Consider the following 21,407-nt stretch of genomic DNA (forward strand, 5'->3'; position numbering starts at 1 on the left):
GAGATACCCCCTCCTCCATAAAATCCCAAACATCCTGGCAGCGTATGCAGTATACGTTTATTACTGCTACATAGCATAGCAGGGAAGGAATAAAAACTATTGTAGAATTTCCTGTTTCTTCATACTCAGCCAGCTTAAGACCTCTGCATCTATGTGTGTGTTTTGTACACTGTCATACCTCATTTTTTAATGTCAAAGTATGCTTTTCATCATTGCTTTTATATGTAAAAAAGTGTGTTAATAAAATGTATTACATTTGAAAATGCGCAAATGCTCTGGTGTTCTCTTTTGAAATATTCAGTTGTTGAGCTAGCATATCATATATAGTATAACTAATAATGAAAATCTGGATCTATGTATTAATTACGCTTCGTATTCTCGTTGCATCAAAAATGAAGCATCGTACAAGGTTGAACTAGATGGACCTAGGTCTTTTTTCAACCTAAGTAACTATGTACAGTTTCATCAAAGTTGATGAGATTTAAGCTAAGACCGCACGTTGCGTTTCCACCTGCGTTTCAGCTGCTTTTTAGGTCCGTTTTGAACTGCACCTTTTTCATGTCAAAAGGCATGCGTTTAGATTTTCCAGCAAAGTCAATGGTAAATGTTGATTTTCAGACCGCACTTTGCGTTTAATTTGCATAATTTGTGGCAAAAAACATGCGTTCAAAGAAGCAGCATGTCAATTGTTTTGCCATTTCTGCAGCGTTTTGCTAACATTGAAGTCAATGAGAAATATCAGAAAGCAGCTAACATCAAAATTCCAGCGTTTTACCTGCTTCTTAGGTGCAGAAACAAGGCGTTTTTTACTTCAAAAACGCATGCTTTTTACACATTAAAATAATGGAATAATATGTCCATTTACACACACACACAGTCCGACAATTAAATTAGTGAAAATTATGTTTTTATTGCTATTTTTGCAATAAATTTTATTAATCCGCTATATTTTCAAGAAATTTAACAAATGTCATTGTTAATTTAAAAATTATGTTTCTTATTTTTTTCTCTTTTTTCATTCTGTTTGACTGTTTAATCTTTATTTAGCAGTGTCTTGATGTTCAAAACGCATCTGTAAAAACGCAAGGGGAAAAGCATGTAAAAAGCGATGAAAACGCATCTTAAACGCGGTAAATACGCATGCGTTTTCAGCGCTAAAGTTCTGAAAAAGGCAACTTTGGTCAAATAAATTAAGCCCAAAACGTGCGTTTAGAACTGCAAGTAGGTGAACGCAAATTGCAGTCTTAGCCTAAGGGGCACTTTGCACACTGCGACATCGCAGGTGCGATGTCGGTGGGGTCAAATTGAAAATGACGCACTTCCGGCATCGCATGCGACATCGCAGTGTGTAAAGGCTGGATGATACGATTAACGAGCGCAAAAGCGTCGTAATCGTATCATCGGTGCAGCGTCGGCGTAATCCATGATTACGCTGACGCGACGGTCCGATGTTGTTCCTCGCTCCTGCGGCTGCACACATCGCTGTGTGTGAAGTCGCAGGAGCGAGGAACGTCTCCTACCGGCCTCATTGCGGCTTCCGTAGGTTATGCGGAAGGAAGGAGGTGGGCAGGATGTTGACATCCTGCTCATCTCCGCCCCTCCGCTCTGATTGGCCGCCTGCCGTGTGACGTCGCAGTGACGCCGCACGACCCGCCCCCTTAACAAGGAGGCGGGTCGCCGGCCACAGGGACGTCGCACGGCAGGTGAGTGTGTGTGTGAAGCTGGCGTAGCGATAACTTTCGCTACGCCAGCTATCACCACATATCGCTGCTGCGACGGGGGCGGGCACTATCGCACTCGGCATCGCAGCATCGGGCTGCGATGTCGTAGTGTGCAAAGCCCGCCTAAGACTTACAGAAATCTCCTGGCCACTTTCCTTTTTTTTGTGGACTGTAAACTGACCTGCGATGCGTGTTTCAAATCCGCAACATGCCAACTTCTCTTGTGAGTACGCTGAGATTTTTCCCATAGATATGCATTAGATGCCATAAAAAAATTACATGCAGTTTCAGTGCTTTTCCACTGCAGAGACGCATCAAAAACATGTAATCTGCACATACAGTTGTGCTCAAAAGTTTACATACCCCGGTAGACTTTTTGCTTTCTTGGCGTTTTTTCAGAGAATATGAATGATAACACAAAATCTTTTTCTCCACTCACGGTTTGTGGTTGGTTGAAGCTATTTATTGTCAAACTACTGTGTTTTCTCTTTTTAAATCGTAATGACAACCAAAAACATCCAAATGATCCTAATCAAAAGTTCACATACCCTGGTGATTTTGACCTGATAAGATGCACAGAAGTTGACACAAATGGGTTTTATTGGCTAATAATGGGTAACATCCTCACCTGTAATCTATTTGCTTGTAATCAGTGTGTATGCATAAAAGCTGAGTGAGTTTCTGGAATCCAGACAGACTCTTGCATCTTTCATCCAGCCACTGACATTTCAGGATTTTGAGTAATGGGGAAAGCAAAAGAATTGTCAACGGATTTATGGGAAAAGATAGTTGAACTGTATAAAACAGGAAAGGGATACAAAAAATATCCAAGGAATTGATAATGCCAGTCAGCAGTGTTCAAACTGTGATTAACAAATGGAAAATCAGGGGCTCTGTAAAAACTAAACATCGATCAGGTAGACCAACAAACATTTTGGCCACAACTGCCAGGAAAATTGTTTGGGATACAAATAAAAAAACACAAATTTCATCAACTGAAATACAGGACCCACTGAAAACTAGTGGTGTGGCTGTTTCAAGATGCACAATAAGGAGGCACTTGAAGAAAAATGGGCTGCATGGTCGAGTAGCCAGAAGAAAGCCATCACTGCGCAAATGCCACAAAGTATCTTGCCTACAATACTCCAAACAGCACAGAGACAAGTCTCCAAACTTCTGGAACAAGGTAATTTGGAGTGATGAGACCAAAATTGAACTTTTTGGCCACAACCATAAACGTTACATTTGGAGATGTGTTAACAAGGCCTATGATGAAATGAATACCATTCCTACTGTAAAGCACGGAGGTGGGTCGCTGATGATTTGGGGGAAAGATGAATGCAGCACTTTATCAGTAAAAACTGGAGGCAAATTTGCATTCATCAGGCAGAAAGCTGCACATGGGACGTACTTCGACGTTCCAACATGACAACGATTCAAAACACAAGGCCAAGTCGACCTGTGATTGGCTACAGCAGAACAAAGTGAAGGTTCTGGAGAGGCCATCTCAGTCTCCTGACCTCAATATCATTGAGCCACTCTGGGGAGAACTCAAGCACGCAGTTCATACAAGAAAGCCCAGGAATTTACAGGAACTGGAGGTTTTTTGCCTAAAAGAATGGGCAGCTTTACCATCCGAGAAAATAAAGAGCCTCATCCACAACTACCACAAAAGATATCAAGCTGTCACTGATGTTAGAGGGGGAAATACATGGTATTAAGAACTGGGGTGTGTGAACTTTTGATTAGGGGCATTTTAATGTTTTTGGTTGTCATTATGATTTAAAAAGGGAAAACACATTAGTTTGACAGTAAAGGGCTTCACCCAACCACTAGTCATGAGTGGAAAAAAAAGATTTTGTGTTATTCATATTCTCTGATAAAAGGCCCAGAAAGCAAAACATCTGTCAGGGTATGTAAACTTTTGAGCCCAACTGTACCTTTTGTTCTGAGCTTGGAGGTTCTATTTCAGAAATATATCCAAGTAAAGTTCCAGCAATGCACTGCTATTTGATTGACAGCTGCAGCAGGAAGGGAATATGGGGGTCAGGTTTTGCTATCTATTCCCACCCTGGTCTTTCTCCCTGCGCCGGAATTAACATCTATGATGGCGACAGGGGGAGGAAGGCCAGGCAGTCAGACAGGGGCAAGAATAGAGAGCAAGACTCAACTCACATATTCCTTTCCTGTTGCACCTGTCAATCAAATAGCAGTGCATTGCTAGAACTTTACTTGCACATATTTCTGAAATAAAACATCCAATATCAGAACTGAAGCTATGCTTACATTCAGCATCCTAGCAGCAGTATAGCATGTGCTTTTCTTTATATATGAAAATCCTGCTGGTTGGTTCCCTTTAAAGTGACTTTGTCTGCACAAACTGATGGTTCAAACTAAGCAGAGGCGCTCACTGTACAATTGCTGGGGGAGAGCAGTTTGGTGCACCTTCTTTCATTTTCTATCTATGTTGTTCATTAGCTCATGTAAAGGCAAAGGTGTCTGGGAAAAGGAGGCAGAGGTGGGTGGAAAAGATTTAGGGGAGAAGGTGCACTACAATGTATGACCATGCTAAGAAAACACCGAGCGCCTGTGCTTAGTTTGAACAATTGTTTTGTATTTACAGAGTCCCTTTCATATTGTAGGTTTTGATAAAAGATGGAGTTTTATATCAGCTGGAATACTGTATTGTATGGTGAATTACGCGCACTGAATCTTCACTATATCACTTAAAGGGAACCTGTTACCAGGTTTTTCCCTTATGAGCTGTGGCCACCATCAGTGAGCCGTTATATACAGCATTCCAGAATACTGTATATAAGAGCCCAGGATGTTGTGTACAACGTAACAAAAACACTTTTATTATACTCACCTAGGAGGGTGGTCAGGTCCAATGGGTGTTGCTGCTCACCGGTCTGGCACCTCCTCTCTGTCGCAATCGCTGTCCTCCTTCTACCCAGCGCAGTATGGATGACGTGTCCTACGTCATCCACAAATTCCTGAGCAGGTGCACTTTGATCTTCCCTGCTGAGGACAGATCAAAGTACTATAATGTGCATGTGCAAGGAAAGGTTAAAGACTGCTTGCGCATGCGCACTGTAATACATTGATCTGCCCAAAGTAGGGCAGACCAAAGTGCGCCTGTGCATGACCGCAATGCCGGCTTGTGCGGATGACGTAGGACATGTCATCCACACTTGGCTGAGTAGAAGGTGGACAGCAATTGCAGCAGACCAGAGACCAGAGACACCCATCGGATCGGACTCCCCCCTAGGTGAGTATAATCATAGTGTTTTTACGTTCTACACAGCGGCCTGGGCTCTTATATACAGTATTCTAGAATTCTGTACATAAGAGCTCACTGGGGGTGGCCTCAGCTTATAGTGACCAAATCTGGCGACAGGTTCCCATTAATGACACGTTAGGTCCATTTTTCTCTGTTATTCCATGTTCCATGAACACATCATATCCAATCCTTCATCTACTAATACTTATCACTGCTCGCCAACATTTCAAGCCAATTAGGATACTGTAGATGGCAATTGATCTGTTTCAAACGGAACGTCTTGGTTCAGAACATAATATTTGGCCTTGGGAAACAGACGAAGCTAAAATTAGCAGCTAATTTTCATGTGTTCTCTCGGCAAACATTCTGTCTGGTCTTTTCTTTCCTGCTTAAATCAGATGGATGACTGTGACTTTATGCCAAATTGCCTCGTTTCCCCTTTCTAAAACACTATGTTACCATTAAATATTACCAATTGGTTATTAGGATTTTCTATTGCAACCGCTCACAAATAATTTGGATATCAGTTTGTGCTTACTGTTGTGTTATGCTTCTATTCACTGTGGCTCCATGTATGAATATCGGGTAATGGGTACCATTAGTTTTTGTAGTTAGCATGTTTCCTGGGGTGCCAGTGACAGCACAAATGTATGCATTAAAACAGGCGTGATGAAAAGCAGTAGTGTTTATAATTTTAGCCCAGCTGCTGTATTGATGGATACGATATCTAGCACATGCTCCAGGTGGTTTCTAATGCCCGACTCCCTGCAGAAACCTTTATTTGTACATCTTAAACCACTTATTGGATTTGAACAGGATTTTTCAGCCTGAGCGCAGCAGTTACAGTGTTCACTTGTGTAATGTACTAAATTCTGGCTTTGTATTGCGCACACTGTACGTCTCATCTTTCCGGAACATCCAGATATTGTACACGCGTCCTGTCTACTGTAATGATATTTTTGTTGTGTTTTTTTTTTTGTTGCTCTCATTTAGTTTAAAATAATAATTAGTATTAAAAAAATATATACAGTGGCGTGTAAAAGTTTGGGCACCCCTGGTCAAAAGTACTATTATTGTGAGCAGTTAAGCAAGTTGAAGATGATCTCTAAGGGGTACTTTGCACGCTGTGACATCGCTACTGCGATATCGTCGGGGTCAAAACGAAAGTGACGCACATCCGGCGCCGGTAACGACATCGCAACGTGTAAAGCCTAGATGCGCCGATAAACGATCGCAAAAGCGTTGAAAATCAATGATCTGCGTAGCGTTGGTCATTTTCATAATGTCGCACCAATAGGAGAACGATGTTGTTCCTCGTTCCTGCGGCAGCACACATCGCTGTGTGTGAAGCCGCAGGAGCGAGGAATATCTCCTCCTTACCTGCCTCCACCGGCTATGTGGAAGGAAGAAGGTGGCGGGATGTTTACGTCCCACTCATCTCCGCCCCTCCGCTTCTATTGGCCGCCTGTCGTGTGACATCGCTGTGACGCCGCACGACCTGCCCCCTTAGGAAGGAGGCGGGTCGCCGGCCAGAGCGACGTCGCAGGGCAGGTGAGTGCATGTGAAGCTGCCGTAGTGATAATGTTCGCTACGGCAGCTATCACAAGAGATCGCATGTGCGTCGGGGGCGGGTACTATCGCGCTCAGCATTGCTAGCCGATGCTAGCGATGTTCGCAGCGTACAAAGTACCCCTAAGGCTACGTTCACACATCAGTTTTTTTCCATCAGGCACAATCCGGAAAAAACGGATAAAACGGATCCAGCGCCGGATCCGTTTTATCCCAAGTGATTTGTATTAGCGCCGGATTGTGCCTCATGGCCTTGCGTTGCCTCCTGCTTTTGACGGATTCGGCGTAATTACTCAATGCGGCAGCCGGATGGAATGTCTCAGGAAAAAAACGTATCGCGCCGATACGACGTGATTTACAATGGAAGCCTATGGACGCCGGATCCGGCAAAAAAACGGATGCGGCCGCCGGATCTGTTTTTTTAAACTGAGCATGCTCCAATTTATTAAAAAAAACGGATTCAGCAAAAAAAACCCGGAAGAAACGGATGCAAAAAACGGATGCACAGGATCCATTTTTTGACGTATCAGGTATACCGGATCCATCAAAAAAAAGGATCAGGCGCATCCATTTTTGCATATTCTGCGCCAGATCCGTTGCATCAGGCACATGCCGGATTGTGCCTGATGCCAAAAAACTGATGTGTGAACGTAGCCTAGAAGGTATAATGTTAAAAATGTCCCATTTTCTTTGTATTGAAGGCAAATTTTTTTTTTTCATGTTTTACGGTTTAAAATGAACAAAAAAGGAAAATGAACCAATGCAAAAGTTTGGGCACCCCGCATAGTTAGTGTCTAGTATCACCCCCTTTGGCAAGTATCACAACTTGCAAAATGCATTTTGCAGCAGCCAAGAGTCTTTCAATTCTTGTTTGAGGGATTTTCATCCATTCTACCCTTGGAGAAGTCTTCCAGTTCTGTGAGACTCGTGGCTCGTCTTGCATGCACTGCTCTTTTTCAATGATTTTCAATAATGTCAATGATACCCAGATCAGGGGACTGTGAGGGCCATTATAAAACTTTCAGCTTGCGCCTTTTGAGTTCATCTATTGTGGATTTTGACATGTGTTTAGGATCATTCATTATGCATTTGGAGAAGCCATCCACTTTTCCCCTCTTTTCTGCTTTTAACTCCTTCAGCTTTTTTACAGATGATGTAATGTTTGCGTTAAGAATGTGTTGATATTTCATTGAATCTATTCTACCCTCTATCAGTGAAATGTCACTCGTACAAATGGCTGCAGCACAACCCCAAAGCATGATTGATCCACCCCCATGCTTAATGGTTGGTGATATGTTCTTTTCCTGAAATTTTGTGTGTTTTTTTTCTTTACACATATGTTTGATGATTGTGGTCAAAAAGTTCTTTTGAAACCTCATCGGTCCACAGGACTTGTTTCCAAAATGCATCAGGCAAGTTTAGATTTTTTTTTGCATACTGCTGATGCCGAATTTTATGATGGGGATGCAGGAGAGGTTTTCTACTGATAATTCTTCCATAAAGGTCATATACTGTATTAGGTGTCCGTGAACAGTAGAACAATGTATCCCAACTCCGGAATCTGCTAAATCTTCCTGATGGTCTTTGCTATCAGGAGGGGGTTCTGATTTTCCTCTCTAGGAATCCTATAAGCCGCTCTCACAGAAATTTTGCTTGGTCTTCCAGACCTTATCTTGACGTCCACTGTTCTTTTTAACTGCCATTTCTTAATTATATTTCGAACTGAGGAAAGGGCAACTTGAAAATGCTTTATTATTTTCTCATAGCCTACTCCTGGTTTGTAGGCCTCCATCATTTTTTTTTTCAGAGTGCTAGGCAGCTGCTTGAAAGAACCTATGGCTGCTGCTTTTTTTAGCACAAAGATAGAGGAGGCTGGGTCTTTATAAAGTCGTGAAATTTGTATCACCTGGCCTTCCTAGCGATGATAGTGTACAAGCCATAACCCTAACAGGCTAATTAAAGTCTGAAACCCTGGCCAAAGTAATCTGAGCACACAAATCTCAGAGGGTGCCCGAACTTTTGCATCGCCCCATTTTCCTTTGTAAAATGTAAAAGATAATATATATATATATATATATATATATATATATATATACTGTATATAAGAAGCAAAAGACTGTATAGACTTTACAGCATAGGATTACAGCTTATTCTTTCTGTGAAATATTTCATTGCGTGTTTTTAAGCAATGTTTTACCTCACAGGAGGCGGCAGTTGTAATCCCATGCTGTATTGTCTGTACACTCTCTTTTACTGATCATACCACAGCTCCCGAGTAAGGAGGAAGCAAAAGAGTATACAGGCAGGACAGCACGGGATCACAGCTAATTCTTTTTGTGAGGTAAAACATTTCCCTGCCTGTTTATTTTTTTTTTTTTTTTCAAAACAATTTTTATTGATTTTACAAACTTATTTCAATATCGTATCAAAAGTAGTATGATTTACAAAAGACAAGATTGCAGCTGTCGATAAGTATCATTGGAAGGGGTAGAATCCCCTCTCTATCTCCAATCCCGCTTCAGATTGCATTGACAGATAATGAATCAGAGTTAAAAAATCCAAACATAACATAAATGAAACAAACCCCTGAACCCCTGTGCCATTCTCTAATAGTTCTAATGCCAATGTCATGTCTTGATGACGTCATATTGTCTCGCCTTTGTCCCTCACCTGGGTCCCTGCTAATTAGTCCTCAGCTTTCCCAGACTATCCTGGATTTCATTTATGAGGTACCACTCCGTATGTCTGAAGGGTGTCACTAAATGGCTTATGTCCTCCTGTTTGTAATGAACTTCTATAAAAGTTTTCCACCTCCTAAAAAACTTGGTTGTCAAATTATCCTTGTCCCTTTCTGCTTCTAATTTCTCCAGCCTCAAAAGGTTGTGCAGTTCATTGATGACTTCCCCTATGGCTGGGGCCTCCTCCTGTATCCAGTGCCTTAGGATGCATCTTTTAGCTATCATGGCTATGTCATGTATGATTACAAATGTTTTTTTGTCCTGAGCGTTCAATCCCCCTCTAACTCCACCCTCCAAAAAGTGGAAGATCCACACCATTAGTTCTAGTTTGCAGGAAATTTTCCACGTTGTTTGAACTAACGCTCTGACTTGGTTCCAAAACCTCTTTATTGGACTGCATTCCCACAAACCGTGCAGCATGTCTGTTTTTTCTTTGTGGCACTTAGGACACCGTGCCTCCCTGCCCGGAATGTTGAAGCCCAAAACCGCCCTGTGTAATATCCTAAATTGGGTGTCCCTCCAGCTCTCGTTAGTGACTTGTTTCCTCATCTGAACCCATCCTTTCAGTATGACCTCCACTACTTCCTGTCCTTTCAGTTGTTTTTCCCATGCTAGAAGTGTTCGACTATCTTCCCTGGATATTAGCACACCTCTAAATGTTTGGTATATTCGGGAAACATTTACATTTGTTACGCTACATCCCATAAGCTCGTCAATCATGCTCTTGTTCAATTCCCTTCCAATCTCACCAAGCTCTTTCAGTACTCCATGTTTCAATTGTTCGTACTGCATAATGTGGGGGCCGTTGAGATTGTACTTATCAAGCACCTCCCGACCTGTCATCCATCTTCTCTCTTCCACATTCATGACATCTATCAGACTCCTAATGCCTCTCTCTTTCCATTTGAGGAATAATTTATTCTCTCTCCCCTGGGGAAAGTTTGGTGACGCCCAAGGATTTAGGTATTTTGATACCTTCCAGGAGAGTCCCAATTTCCGTCTAACCAATCTCCAGGCCAACATGGTGTCTCGAAATATAACCGAGTTTCTTATATGACCTTCAACCTTAGACATTGGGGAGTGTAAAATGGACGTCAGGTCCCATGGTTCTGCATACTTGAGTTCCGTTCCATAATCTGAGTGCCTGCTCGTTCCTCTCAGCCAGTCAATCACATGTCTCATAATGCATACAATGTTATACCCTCTGACATCCGGAAAATTTATCCCACCCTCCTCCACTGACTTCATCAGCGTGCGCAGCTTTATTCTGGGTTTCCTTCCCCTCCAAACAAAGTCTGCATACGCTGAATTAAGTCTGTTGACGTCTTTCAGTGTTATCAATAGCGGGATCGTCTGAAAGGGGTACAGCAGCCTAGGGAAGCTCATCATTTTTATGAGGTGACATCGTGCCAATAGTGGCAGGGGCAGCCCCTTCCAGCCCCTCAACTGGTTAATGATTTTTCTAATCAATGGACCATAATTCAATTTATAAATTAATTCCGTCGTCCTCCCTATATGTACTCCCAGGTACTTTACTGATGAGTGCGCTATAGGGATCCCATTCACATGACCCTCACTTGGGTTTCCCACAGTTGGTCCTTTGCCTCCGCTCAGGAATAAGAGCTCGCATTTTTTTTTGTTTAACTTAAAGCCTGAAAAGGCACCAAATTTTCCAATCATATCAAGTGTCCAGGGTAGGTCCGCAACAGGGTCTCCCATATACAAAATCACGTCATCGGCGAACAGCGCTAACTTCATCTCTTTTCCCCTTATTTTGATCCCTTTAAAACTATTGTGACCCTGCAGCACTCTTGATAGGGGTTCTATTGCAAGGTTAAAAAGTAGGGGGGATAGCGGGCATCCCTGTCTCGTCCCTTTCATCAGGGGGAACACGTCAGACAAAAATCCCGGTGTGTGGATCCTTGCTCCCGAGTTGGCATACAAATTGTTAATGTAAAGTCTCATCCTACCCACTATCCCTGCGGCCTCCATCACCTTGTCCAACCAGTTCCAGTTAACATTGTCGAACGCTTTCTCAGCATCAAGCGTGACTAAAGCAGGGCTTGCCTTTCCCTCTGTACGCCCCAATCTAACCGCATCAACCACTAAAATCGTCTTTCTAATATTGGTCACTGCATTTCTTCCTTTTATAAACCCTACCTGGTGTTCTGAAATTAATCTAGGTAAGACTGCTGCCAATCTGTCAGCCATGATTTTAGACATTATTTTTAAGTCCTGGTTGATGAGCGAAATGGGTCTATAACTCGAGGGGTCGTCCAGGTCCTTGGCTCCCTTAGGAATTAATTTAATGTACGCTATATTTGCATTTTTAGGGATTTCTGCTCCTCCCAGTATCGCATTAAAGACTGAGGTTAAATCCGGCGAAATCTGGTCCTTGAGGGCTTTATAAAATTCACTATTAAAACCATCGGGCCCTGGCGCCTTGTTGGTGCTAAGTTCCCCAATTGTTCTTGAGACCTCCTCCTCCGTGATGTTTGTATTTAGGGCCCCCCTTTCCTCCTCCGTTAAGCTAGGTAGTTGGGCTTGTCGTAGCCACTCCGATTCGTCAGTCATGTCATTCTGTCCTGGCCCGTACAACTTTCTATAGTATTCTCCCAGCACCTTGTTAATTTCTTTAGGATCCGAAGTCATCCCCCCATCCTTCGTTTTCAATAAAGAGATTACTGTCATTTTTCTGTTGCCTCTTGCTAGATTTGCCAACATCCTCCCCGCCTTGTTACCAAATCTATGAAGATCCGCCTCTTTATGTGACCAAAATAATTGCTCCTTTTTTTTTGCCCACTCGTCAAAATCTCTCTTGGTTGCCAGCCACCTCTCCCTTGCCCTGCTAGACCTGTCTGACAAATAATTAGTATACGCTAGACGTACTGCCTCACTGTGCAAGTTGTAATTCGCATTCGTCTTCCGTTTGACCATGGCAGCATACCCCATCAAGCGTCCTCTCAAGACCGCCTTTGCAGTTTCCCAGAACAAAATCGGGGTCACCCTGTGATCCTTGTTATCCTCTGAGAACTCCTCCCACCATTCTTTTATTATCCTGCGAAAATTGTCCTGTCTAAGGAGAAACGTCGGGAATCTCCAAATAATATCTGATCCCCTTTTGAATTTTTCTCTAAGGTCCACTCTCACTGGGCTGTGGTCTGAGATTACCATATTCTCAATCATACAGTTTTGCACACCATTCGCAAGTTCCATAGATAACCAGATCTGGTCTATGCGAGACCAACTGTTGTGTGGGTGAGAGAAGTGCGTATATTCTCTATCGTGCGGGTGAGTTAGTCTCCAGATGTCTTTTAGGCCTACATCCTCCAGTGATACATCTCTGTGATTTGTTCCCTTATCCCCGGATCCTGGCTCCCCCTCTCCCTTGCTTCTATCCTCCACCGAGTCTGGCACTGCATTGAAGTCCCCCGCCACTATGATGTTAGGCTCCTTGTCCAAGAGAATTATGGCTTTTATGATGTCGTGAAACTGATTCTGCTTCGAGTTTGGGCCATAAATATTATATATGCTGAGTGTCCCCGCTGGGCTATTAATTATTATGTGCTGCCATCTTCCCTGGTCATCCTCTTCCTGAGCCACTATTTCATGTCTAAGTTGCTTGTTTATCAAAATCATTGTGCCCGCCTTCCTTCCTTGCGCCGCTGCCCCATATACTGAGCCCACCCAGTATTTTTTCATGCGAAAGAAATCTTCCCTCCCCAAGTGAGTTTCTTGTAATAGAGCAATGTCTGTTTTTAATCTTTTCAAGTGTCTTAGTACCATTGCTCGTTTGTTAGGTGATCTTAGGCCCTTAACATTCCATGTCGTTAGTTGCACCATGTTTGTCTGGGTAATTTGCTCTTATCAATACCACCCCCCAGGTCCCCAGCTGTAGGAGAGACACGACTATCATTATATCCTTCACACGTGGTTTCCCCAGAATGGCATTTCTTTTCCCCAACTTGTGTGTAAACTCTTAAACAACATATGCAAAGTATAAATCCTACAACAGTATAACATGTTGTCCCTTTGGTGGGACTTTCGGCACTTTTTGCCATGCTAGTGGCTTCCCTTTTTCCTGGCCAAAATATGAGTCTCCCTAGTCCCCCCCCAATAGACAGATTCAGAGCTCTATCCCCCGCGTAAAACATAACGATCTGAAGTAATATACAGAGATTAAAACATTATGTTATAAGTGGTAGGACCTTAAAGAGAGTTCATCTACTGGGTTAGTCCTAGTTTCGTGGGACCTTCCTGCCGACCCATTCGTGCCCACTGTATTTGGACCTGCAAAGCAATCCACAAAGAGAGAAGAACAACGGAGCAGAGACAAAGAGATAAAAGAGCCCAGCATAGAAATAGATAAAGGATATCATAGCCAAGAAGCACGAGAGGGGAAGAAACAGCGCAGAGGAGAAGAGAAGAAAGAAGCGAGGAGTAGTATTGGAAAAAAGGCAAGAGAGGTAGAACCGGGGAGGGCATAGAGAGAGAGAAGGGGGAAAAAGAGGGGAAGGGAGAAAGAGAAAAGAAGGGAGAACACACCAGAGACAAATTAGGGGAGAGAAGGGAGGAGGTAGGGAAGAAAAGAGAGAGGGAGAGGAAGAAGAGAGGGGGAGAGGAGAAAAAGGAGAGAAAAAAAAAAAAAAAAAAAAAAAGGGGGAGGAGGGGAGGGAGAGTAGGTGACTTGTTCAGTCTCCCCTCCGTCCCCTTCACGCTGGCTCGTCCCCCTCGGCTCGGCCACCTTCCTCACTCAGGGGGGTAGATCGATAAGGGCCAGTAGAGATCAGTTCAAGAGTCATCTTGTGTCTTGGTGTCTTTCAAGAACGCTGCTCCCTGGGTCCCATCCCTGGGCTAAACTGCTGGGCTGGACTGCGTCTCCCCTCTCCACTGGCCTCGGGTTGTGTTTGCCTTCCGCGTTGTCCACCTTCTCCTCTCGAACCCGTTGGGGAACCTTTTCTGAAGTTTTCTCCTCCACTGGATCTCCTCTCCTGCCCCTCCGTCCGGTTCCCTTTATGTTCTGACATGAGAATATTCTCCGCCTCCTTGTGATCCTTATAGTATGAGAACGAACCATTGGAGTTCCTGACCTTCAGCACTGCCGGGTAGAGTAGTTGGCATTTTATTCTTTTATTGTACAGAAATGTGCACAGTTTACTGAAGTCCTTCCTCCGTTTGGACACATCAACGGAATAATCCCCAAAGATCAGCAGTCTATTTCCTTGGTATTGTAAAGGTCGCTTTCGTTCTCTAAAGGCTTTCAGAATTTCCTCTTTGTGCTTGTAGTCAAGGTATTTGACTATCACCTGTCTGGCTCTTGTGGGCGGTTTATTGCTTGAATTTTGCCCTTCTCCCTCCTTCGCCTCTTGCTGCCTCAATGGTCCCACTCTGTGGGCTCTCTCCACTCTAAATTTCGCCTTTATGCCCAGCGCCTGTGGTAGTTCCGCCTCACAAATATTGTCCAGCTGTCCCGGTGTTACCGATTCTGGCAGCCCCACAATGCGAAGATTGTTTCGTCTCGATCTGTTTTCTAGGTCCTCTGCCTTGTCTCTCAGGTAATCATTAGATTTTACAAGAGTTGCTATCTGTGCTTGCATGGTCAAGATTGTCTCCTCAGAGTTAGAGATTCTTTGCTCTGCTTCTGTGAGTCTCTTTGAATGATCAGTCAATTGCTTCTGCATGGCGGCTAGTGAATTTTGTACGGCTACTTCAATGGCTATTTTTATGTCTTTGGACAAGTGAGATGCTACTTCTACTGCCAGTTTTTTATAATCCATATGAAACTCTTGCACTTGCTTGTTTTGGTCAGCAGGTGGTGCTGTTTTCTTAGATCTGCTTATTTGCATTGAATCTCTGCCTCCCTCAGATGTCTTGTAAAATTGAGATGTCATTGGATCCTGCTGTTGTTTTTTTTTTCCTCCTTTACAGGGGGTGCCTGAGGTTGATCTCCTCCTGTATTGCGGCTGTCTCCCTCTGGGCCCTCTACTTCGCTGGGTTTCATTTTCCTCCAGCCCTCCTACTCCTCCATAGCTCCCCTCCATAACGCCAGCGTCCTCCTCTCCAGTCTCTCCCCCCACCTCCCCCTCATCCTCCCACTGTGAGCTGCCCTCCTCCGACCCCTGCAGCCACCTGTCTCCAGCTCCACAGTCCTCTGCCTCTGCAGCCGTGTCCTCTGCTAATCCCTCGCTCCGACCCGGCTCCATCGCGTCTCTTCCCCGCACCTCTGGCTCCGCCCCCGGCCCACTCATCGGCGCCATGTTCCTTTCCTCCATTCCCCTCATGTCCACAGCGTCGCCGCCTCTCCCGGGCCCTTCACCGCCGCTGGCGCTCCTCAGCAGGTATCTGTCCATAGCTGCAGATCTCCGCTTTCAGGCTGGGTCCCTCCCGTCCCGGACTCCGATGCGGGGGGGGCTGCTGTCTGACTGATTTTCTCGGGGGGGGCAGGAGCTTCTCCTTTATGCCTCCACCGCGGCCAGGACCGGAACCGGATGCCTGTTTATTTTTAAATATTTTACCTCAAAGTAAGAATTATTTGTGATCCCCTGTTGTAATGTTTGTGTAATATTTTATTACTTCCTCCCCTGCCCTGTAGATGTGGTATGATCAGACCATGTCCCTGTACGGTCAGACACAGCAATTACACAGTACATAGCAAGGGCACATATATAAGATTATCTCAGCACAGGAACACTTTTTTTAATCTCATCCATTTGTGTAACTTATTATTATTCCAAGATTTATTGATTAAAATGACCTTTGTTCGTAAGAAAAGACCTTTAACAGTCTATTATGCGGCTCAATGGCCAGAGTAAAAACTACAAGAGTTATTAATTAATTTTTAATAGAAATGTTATGAAAAAACAATCAAAACTGTTTAAAATAATAAGTAACATAAAAACTCAATAAAAACAATCAGTAATTTTATGGTGGCATATTACCTTTATGGTATGTGTAAAATAAAACTAGTAGTAATATTAAAAAAAAAAAAAATAAATAAAATAATAATAATACTAATAATAATAATAATAATAAAAAAAAACAAAAAAACAAAAACAATAAAATTGTTAATGCAATGAGATTTCAAGATAGAAGTTGGTCAGGGAATGCACAGTCTGCCATTGACGTGACTTACATATCGAACATGATTTTCCTCTTTGGACCCTGCACAGAATCTACTGTCCCTTTTCCCAAGTCTAGTTCCCCTTAAGTATTTCAGTAGGAGGCAGAAAAATTGATCAAGCAACAGAAACAGAAACAACATGCAGTAAACATGGTCAGACAGGGCAAATCAGAAACAGATGGCGGATCTCTACTTTCAGGCAGATTCGCTGGACAGTAACCAAGTCAGTAGCTGTGAATCTTGGACGAGGAGCAGGGAATAAAAAGGCAGCCAGGTCATCACAATGGAGGAGAGCTGAGCACAATGCCAGACTTCAACAGACCAGCAATCAATAGTTGTGTCCCCCACTTGTCTTGCAGTAAAAAAAAAAATTAAAAACATAAAAAAAATAATCTTTCATCTTTGCTTGTTATCTGTAAATATTTATATTTCATTGGACTAAAGAGAGCAAGAATAAAAGACAAAGTCAATAGAAAACTTATGTGATAACAAAATAGTTAAAGTACCAATGCAATAGACTAGGAAATAACCTGTCACGGGTGTGTCACAGGTGACCGTCATGTGTTTTTGGGTCGTAGAAAGTCACTTCGATTGGCAGCACAGAATGCTCCCTGACTTTCCATTCTTCCTGCTGTCAGTTTTCATGTGTATACCGTATGTAGTTTTCCTGCTGGATTCATCGCTCTCCCTTTTGGACCCAGGAGGAGCTCGACTTCCATCCAGCTGTTGATTATCAGTATTCCCTTGGTGCTTAAATACCCCTTGCTTACTATGCACTGTGCTGGTGATATTTTCAGTTCATTCAAGCTGAGGTGACATGCAGGTGGTTTGTTCTCCTCTGTGGTATTGTTGCTAGAAGCTCTTCTGAACGTTTGGTGGAAGGCACTGGTCTGGCAGTGATAGTAGTCATGCGTGCAGGCGGAACAACAGGTCACAGCACAGCCTGTCATTAACCCCTCACCTCCCCGTTGCTGCACCACACACAGGAGGACTCCATACCAGTCTCAGGCGATACACTTTCACTGTTTTTCAGGGAAATAAAGTTCAGACTCAATCTCGTTTCTCAAACAAGCCAACTTTTATTTTCTGGTAACGTCCACATCAACTCGGTTTGCATCTCCCCGACACCGGTATTCTTCCCATGGGGGATTCATCCACTCTTCCATATTTTACATAATTGAACAGCAGGCCGTATCACTGGCACCTGGGTACCCTTTGTCACTTCCAGGCCTCTTCTTCCAGACTACACTTCATTCTAACACCAGGGGGGATCCGCCACCGAACAGGCTATCCTGACTGTGCCCAGACCATCCAGACATAACCTTATACCTGAGTGCGCACCGACCTTTCCGTGAATCTGGAATTCGTTGAGTTTCAGCCAGTAGATACCGACACCAGGCCCCTGACCGTCCAACTATGGTTCTCCACACCAGACTGAATCCCGTGTGCCACAGTCGCGGGTGTGACCCATAGGGTCAGAATCTTCTACTTGTGGGTTCTCACTAATTCATCTTCCCGAGGAGTTTCCACCTCCCTCTCCCATTGTCTCTTTCTTATATAGTCCCTGTTCTCCTCCTCCCCACCAAGGTGCCAGGACAATCATGTTGCAACACTGCTACCTGGTGGTGAATTACACAAGGCATTTACAGTTACAAACAGAACGTTAGTGTGCTGGGTACTGATGCAGGGATGGGCCTAACCCTTAACCCCCCTACAAACTCTTACCTGATTCATCTAATGAGAAGAAGTTCATACTTTTATACCTGAGTGTCCCCCTTGTGTCTTCTATAGTAGTTTTTCGTGGATGACTAAGAGCTCATCCCTCCCATTCCGTATTTAGGGTCCAGCACTAGGGATACTTCGGGCCAGGTATCCAGCTTGGCGCATAGGTGCAGAACCTATCTAGGGTGGTGAGGGACCCCATTGACCAGCAGTAGGTTTGGTCAGGGGTCACCATCTCCCCCTTCCCTAAACACGGGTTTTCCCTTACCTTTCGCTGTGCACTTGGTGCTTCACCATACATAGCGTGACATAACCTAATACTACTACAGTATAATGGAGGTTGCTGTGATCCAATGGATGAAGAATAAATTGGTTTACGACGGCTTAATGTATTTGATAAGAATAGACTAAATGAGTAGCATTATTATCGAGAGGCGAAAGAGCTTGTACACCACCGTAGACACTGGAAGTCCCTACCTAAGGAGCAAATCACAGACTTTTGAAGGAGGCCTAATAGGAAGAAACAATAAAATTATATATGAGAATAGATGATTAAAGAAAAAATAACTCAAATAAGAATGCTTTCCCTATATTGTTTTTACCAATAGATTTTTCTTATTTGCTCTTTTGACTGTAGATTTTTTTTTTGTACTTGATTTTGGGGGCAAAGATTTTGCCAGAATAGATTTCACAAATATGACTTATAACAGCCATGTGGACCACAGGAGCATGTAGCCTGGAGATATTCATTGACCTCTATGGCAGAGAGTTGTGGGCATGCTCTGTGGCCTGTGCAGAGATCACTGTGCAGGGTGGGAAAGGGACATTTCTACAGTTTCATAATAGAAGTGTTAGTTGTGATTATGCAGTGATGATAATGAGATAATGACTAACATTGATCTCTTCAGAACTGAAAGAATTAGTTTATTCCAGGCTAAGTGGCAAAAGTGAAAACTGCAGGATTTCATTATTTTATTATGGAGTTATGAAAAATGTAAACATCAAAAATGATTAAGCTCTTCCTGCATTAAAAAGTGAATTAACATCCTGTGAAGTGGTCCGCAAGTGTGGAGGGGCCACAGGAGCTGAGTGCTCTCCACACGCTTTGTTCTTTTTTACCCTGAACATTGTCCTTAAAGGGAATCTATTACCCCCTTTGACTGTTTTTAGCTATTTTAGCTATTACTATGGGCATACTGGTAATAGGATGTTGAAAGTAGTCCTACCTGTATGCCTCATAGTAGATGCATTGTTCCACAAATATTACTTTAGTTCGCTATATGCGAATTAGCCTACCAGGCTACTGGGCGTTGTGCTTCGGCTACCGGCCGGTTACTTTCCTGTAAGAAATCTCCACATCCATGCTTCATTATCCTTACTGTCACCTGCTCTCAGCATCACAGACACAGCTGGCAAATCCCACGTGAGTGTTCTTCAGCCTGCGTTCATTCATCCCTATCACCATTGAATCTACTGCGCATGCGCTTGTGAGTCAGCTCCACTTTCATTATTAGTGCACTGTTCTAAGTTGTCCTCCCAATTTCCTGCCTCCAACAAAACCCTAGTCACCCCCCCCAGGGTAGGACAGGCACACCAGTGGGCGGGACCAGGCGGATGGAGAACGCCAACCAAGGGGTCTAGAGAACCCGGGGGCGGAAAAAATCAGTTGAGTTTGCAGTTGCAGTTGAGTAGAGTCGAAGTTGAAGTTTGGAGTGGAGAGTAGGAGTGACAGAGGAGAGGTCAAGTGCAAGTCAGAGAGCAAAGGCGTCGGGGTTGGAACCCCGGCATTCTGGCTAGGTGGCAGTCGATGGTCAGTGTCTGACAGAAGATGGGAAGATGGCTGCTGGACATCCGAGGTGGACCGGGACAGGGTAGGAGCCCGCCAGTACCGATACCGGAGAACCGACCCGGAAACTGACCTGGGGCGGTACACATCGAAAACTTGGAGTCACGAACAGGATAGTGACCCATCCACCTATCTGGTGGAAGTGCGCCTTGTTCTGGACTGTCAGCGGTGCTCTGCTGTAAAAATCTAGAAAAGTCGCCATTTTGCCGCCATTTTTGGGTGCGAAAAATGACAACCCAGCGTCTTCTTTCCCAAGAAAGAGCGCGAAGAGGAAGTCCCGCTCCCTGGGAACGAGGCGGGCGGAAGTGACTCTCTGAAAACAAAACTAGTAAGACGCCCTGGATGTGAAAAAGTGGGCGAAAGTCGATGGGCAGTTGTGCCTCCACCCCCCTCCACCATCTTCAACCACAAAGAAGGAGTAAGGTAGCGGTTTCCCGGCTACCCAACAGTTGTTAGCCCCCGTTTAAAAATGATGTTGTTTTAAAAATGGACCAAGGCCGAGAACTGGCAGGCCAACCCAAAAACTTTTGGGCCTTGTAAATATCCCTCCTACTTTCTTGATTGAGCACAAGCACGGCCTCTGGAGAGGCTGATTGGAGGAAGTAGCCTGGTAGGGTAATTTGTATATAGTGATCTAAAGTAATATTTGTGGAACAAGGCATCTACTATGAGGCATACAGGTAGGACTACTTTCACCATCCTATTACCTGTATGCCCATAGTAATAGCTAAAAACAGTCAAAGGGTGTGATAGATTCCCTTTAAGCACAAGGGTCAGGGTAAAAAAGAACAAAGCATGTAGAGAGCACTCAGCTCCACACACGCCACTTACAGTCAGCCAGTGGTACTGCAGGTCCCTGGGAAACCTAGCTTAGTGGATGAGTGGAGCCTGAGCCCACCAGAGCAACTCGCACCAACTCCTCTCCTATCACCAGCAATATCCACAGCGGGAATATGGCACCGTCTGGTGATCGAATCAGAAGTTGCAGGAGTGGACTCTGGTGGGGACGTGACAATGAGATTATTAATAGCTGAGGAATATTCTGCAGTGCTGAATGCACACGGGCAAATCATCAAGATGCAATGCTGGCAGCTCTCTTTGCTATTGCTGACCAATATGTAACAGATGTGCTTGATGACAAGTCTAGGGAGATTGCAGGCCATAGTAGCATGCTTAAACCACACATGCTGCTCACAATAGCATGAGCAACTTGGAGCCTGATGCTGTCATGTAGAAAAACAGTTCCTGGGACAAATCCACTTTCCCTTATAAAGACCTCTTCATTGTGTGCTGTCCCTGAAGCGGATTGAACTGCTCGGATCTGGGGGTGGTGATCGTTTGTGGCTTGAGGGTCTCCGGATCCGGGAGCTTGGGGGCCACACTCAAATGGAAAGGGGGTATTTACAAG

This window comes from Anomaloglossus baeobatrachus, chromosome 6, assembly GCF_048569485.1.
Source record: "Anomaloglossus baeobatrachus isolate aAnoBae1 chromosome 6, aAnoBae1.hap1, whole genome shotgun sequence".
In the NCBI taxonomy this organism is placed as follows: domain Eukaryota; kingdom Metazoa; phylum Chordata; class Amphibia; order Anura; family Aromobatidae; genus Anomaloglossus; species Anomaloglossus baeobatrachus.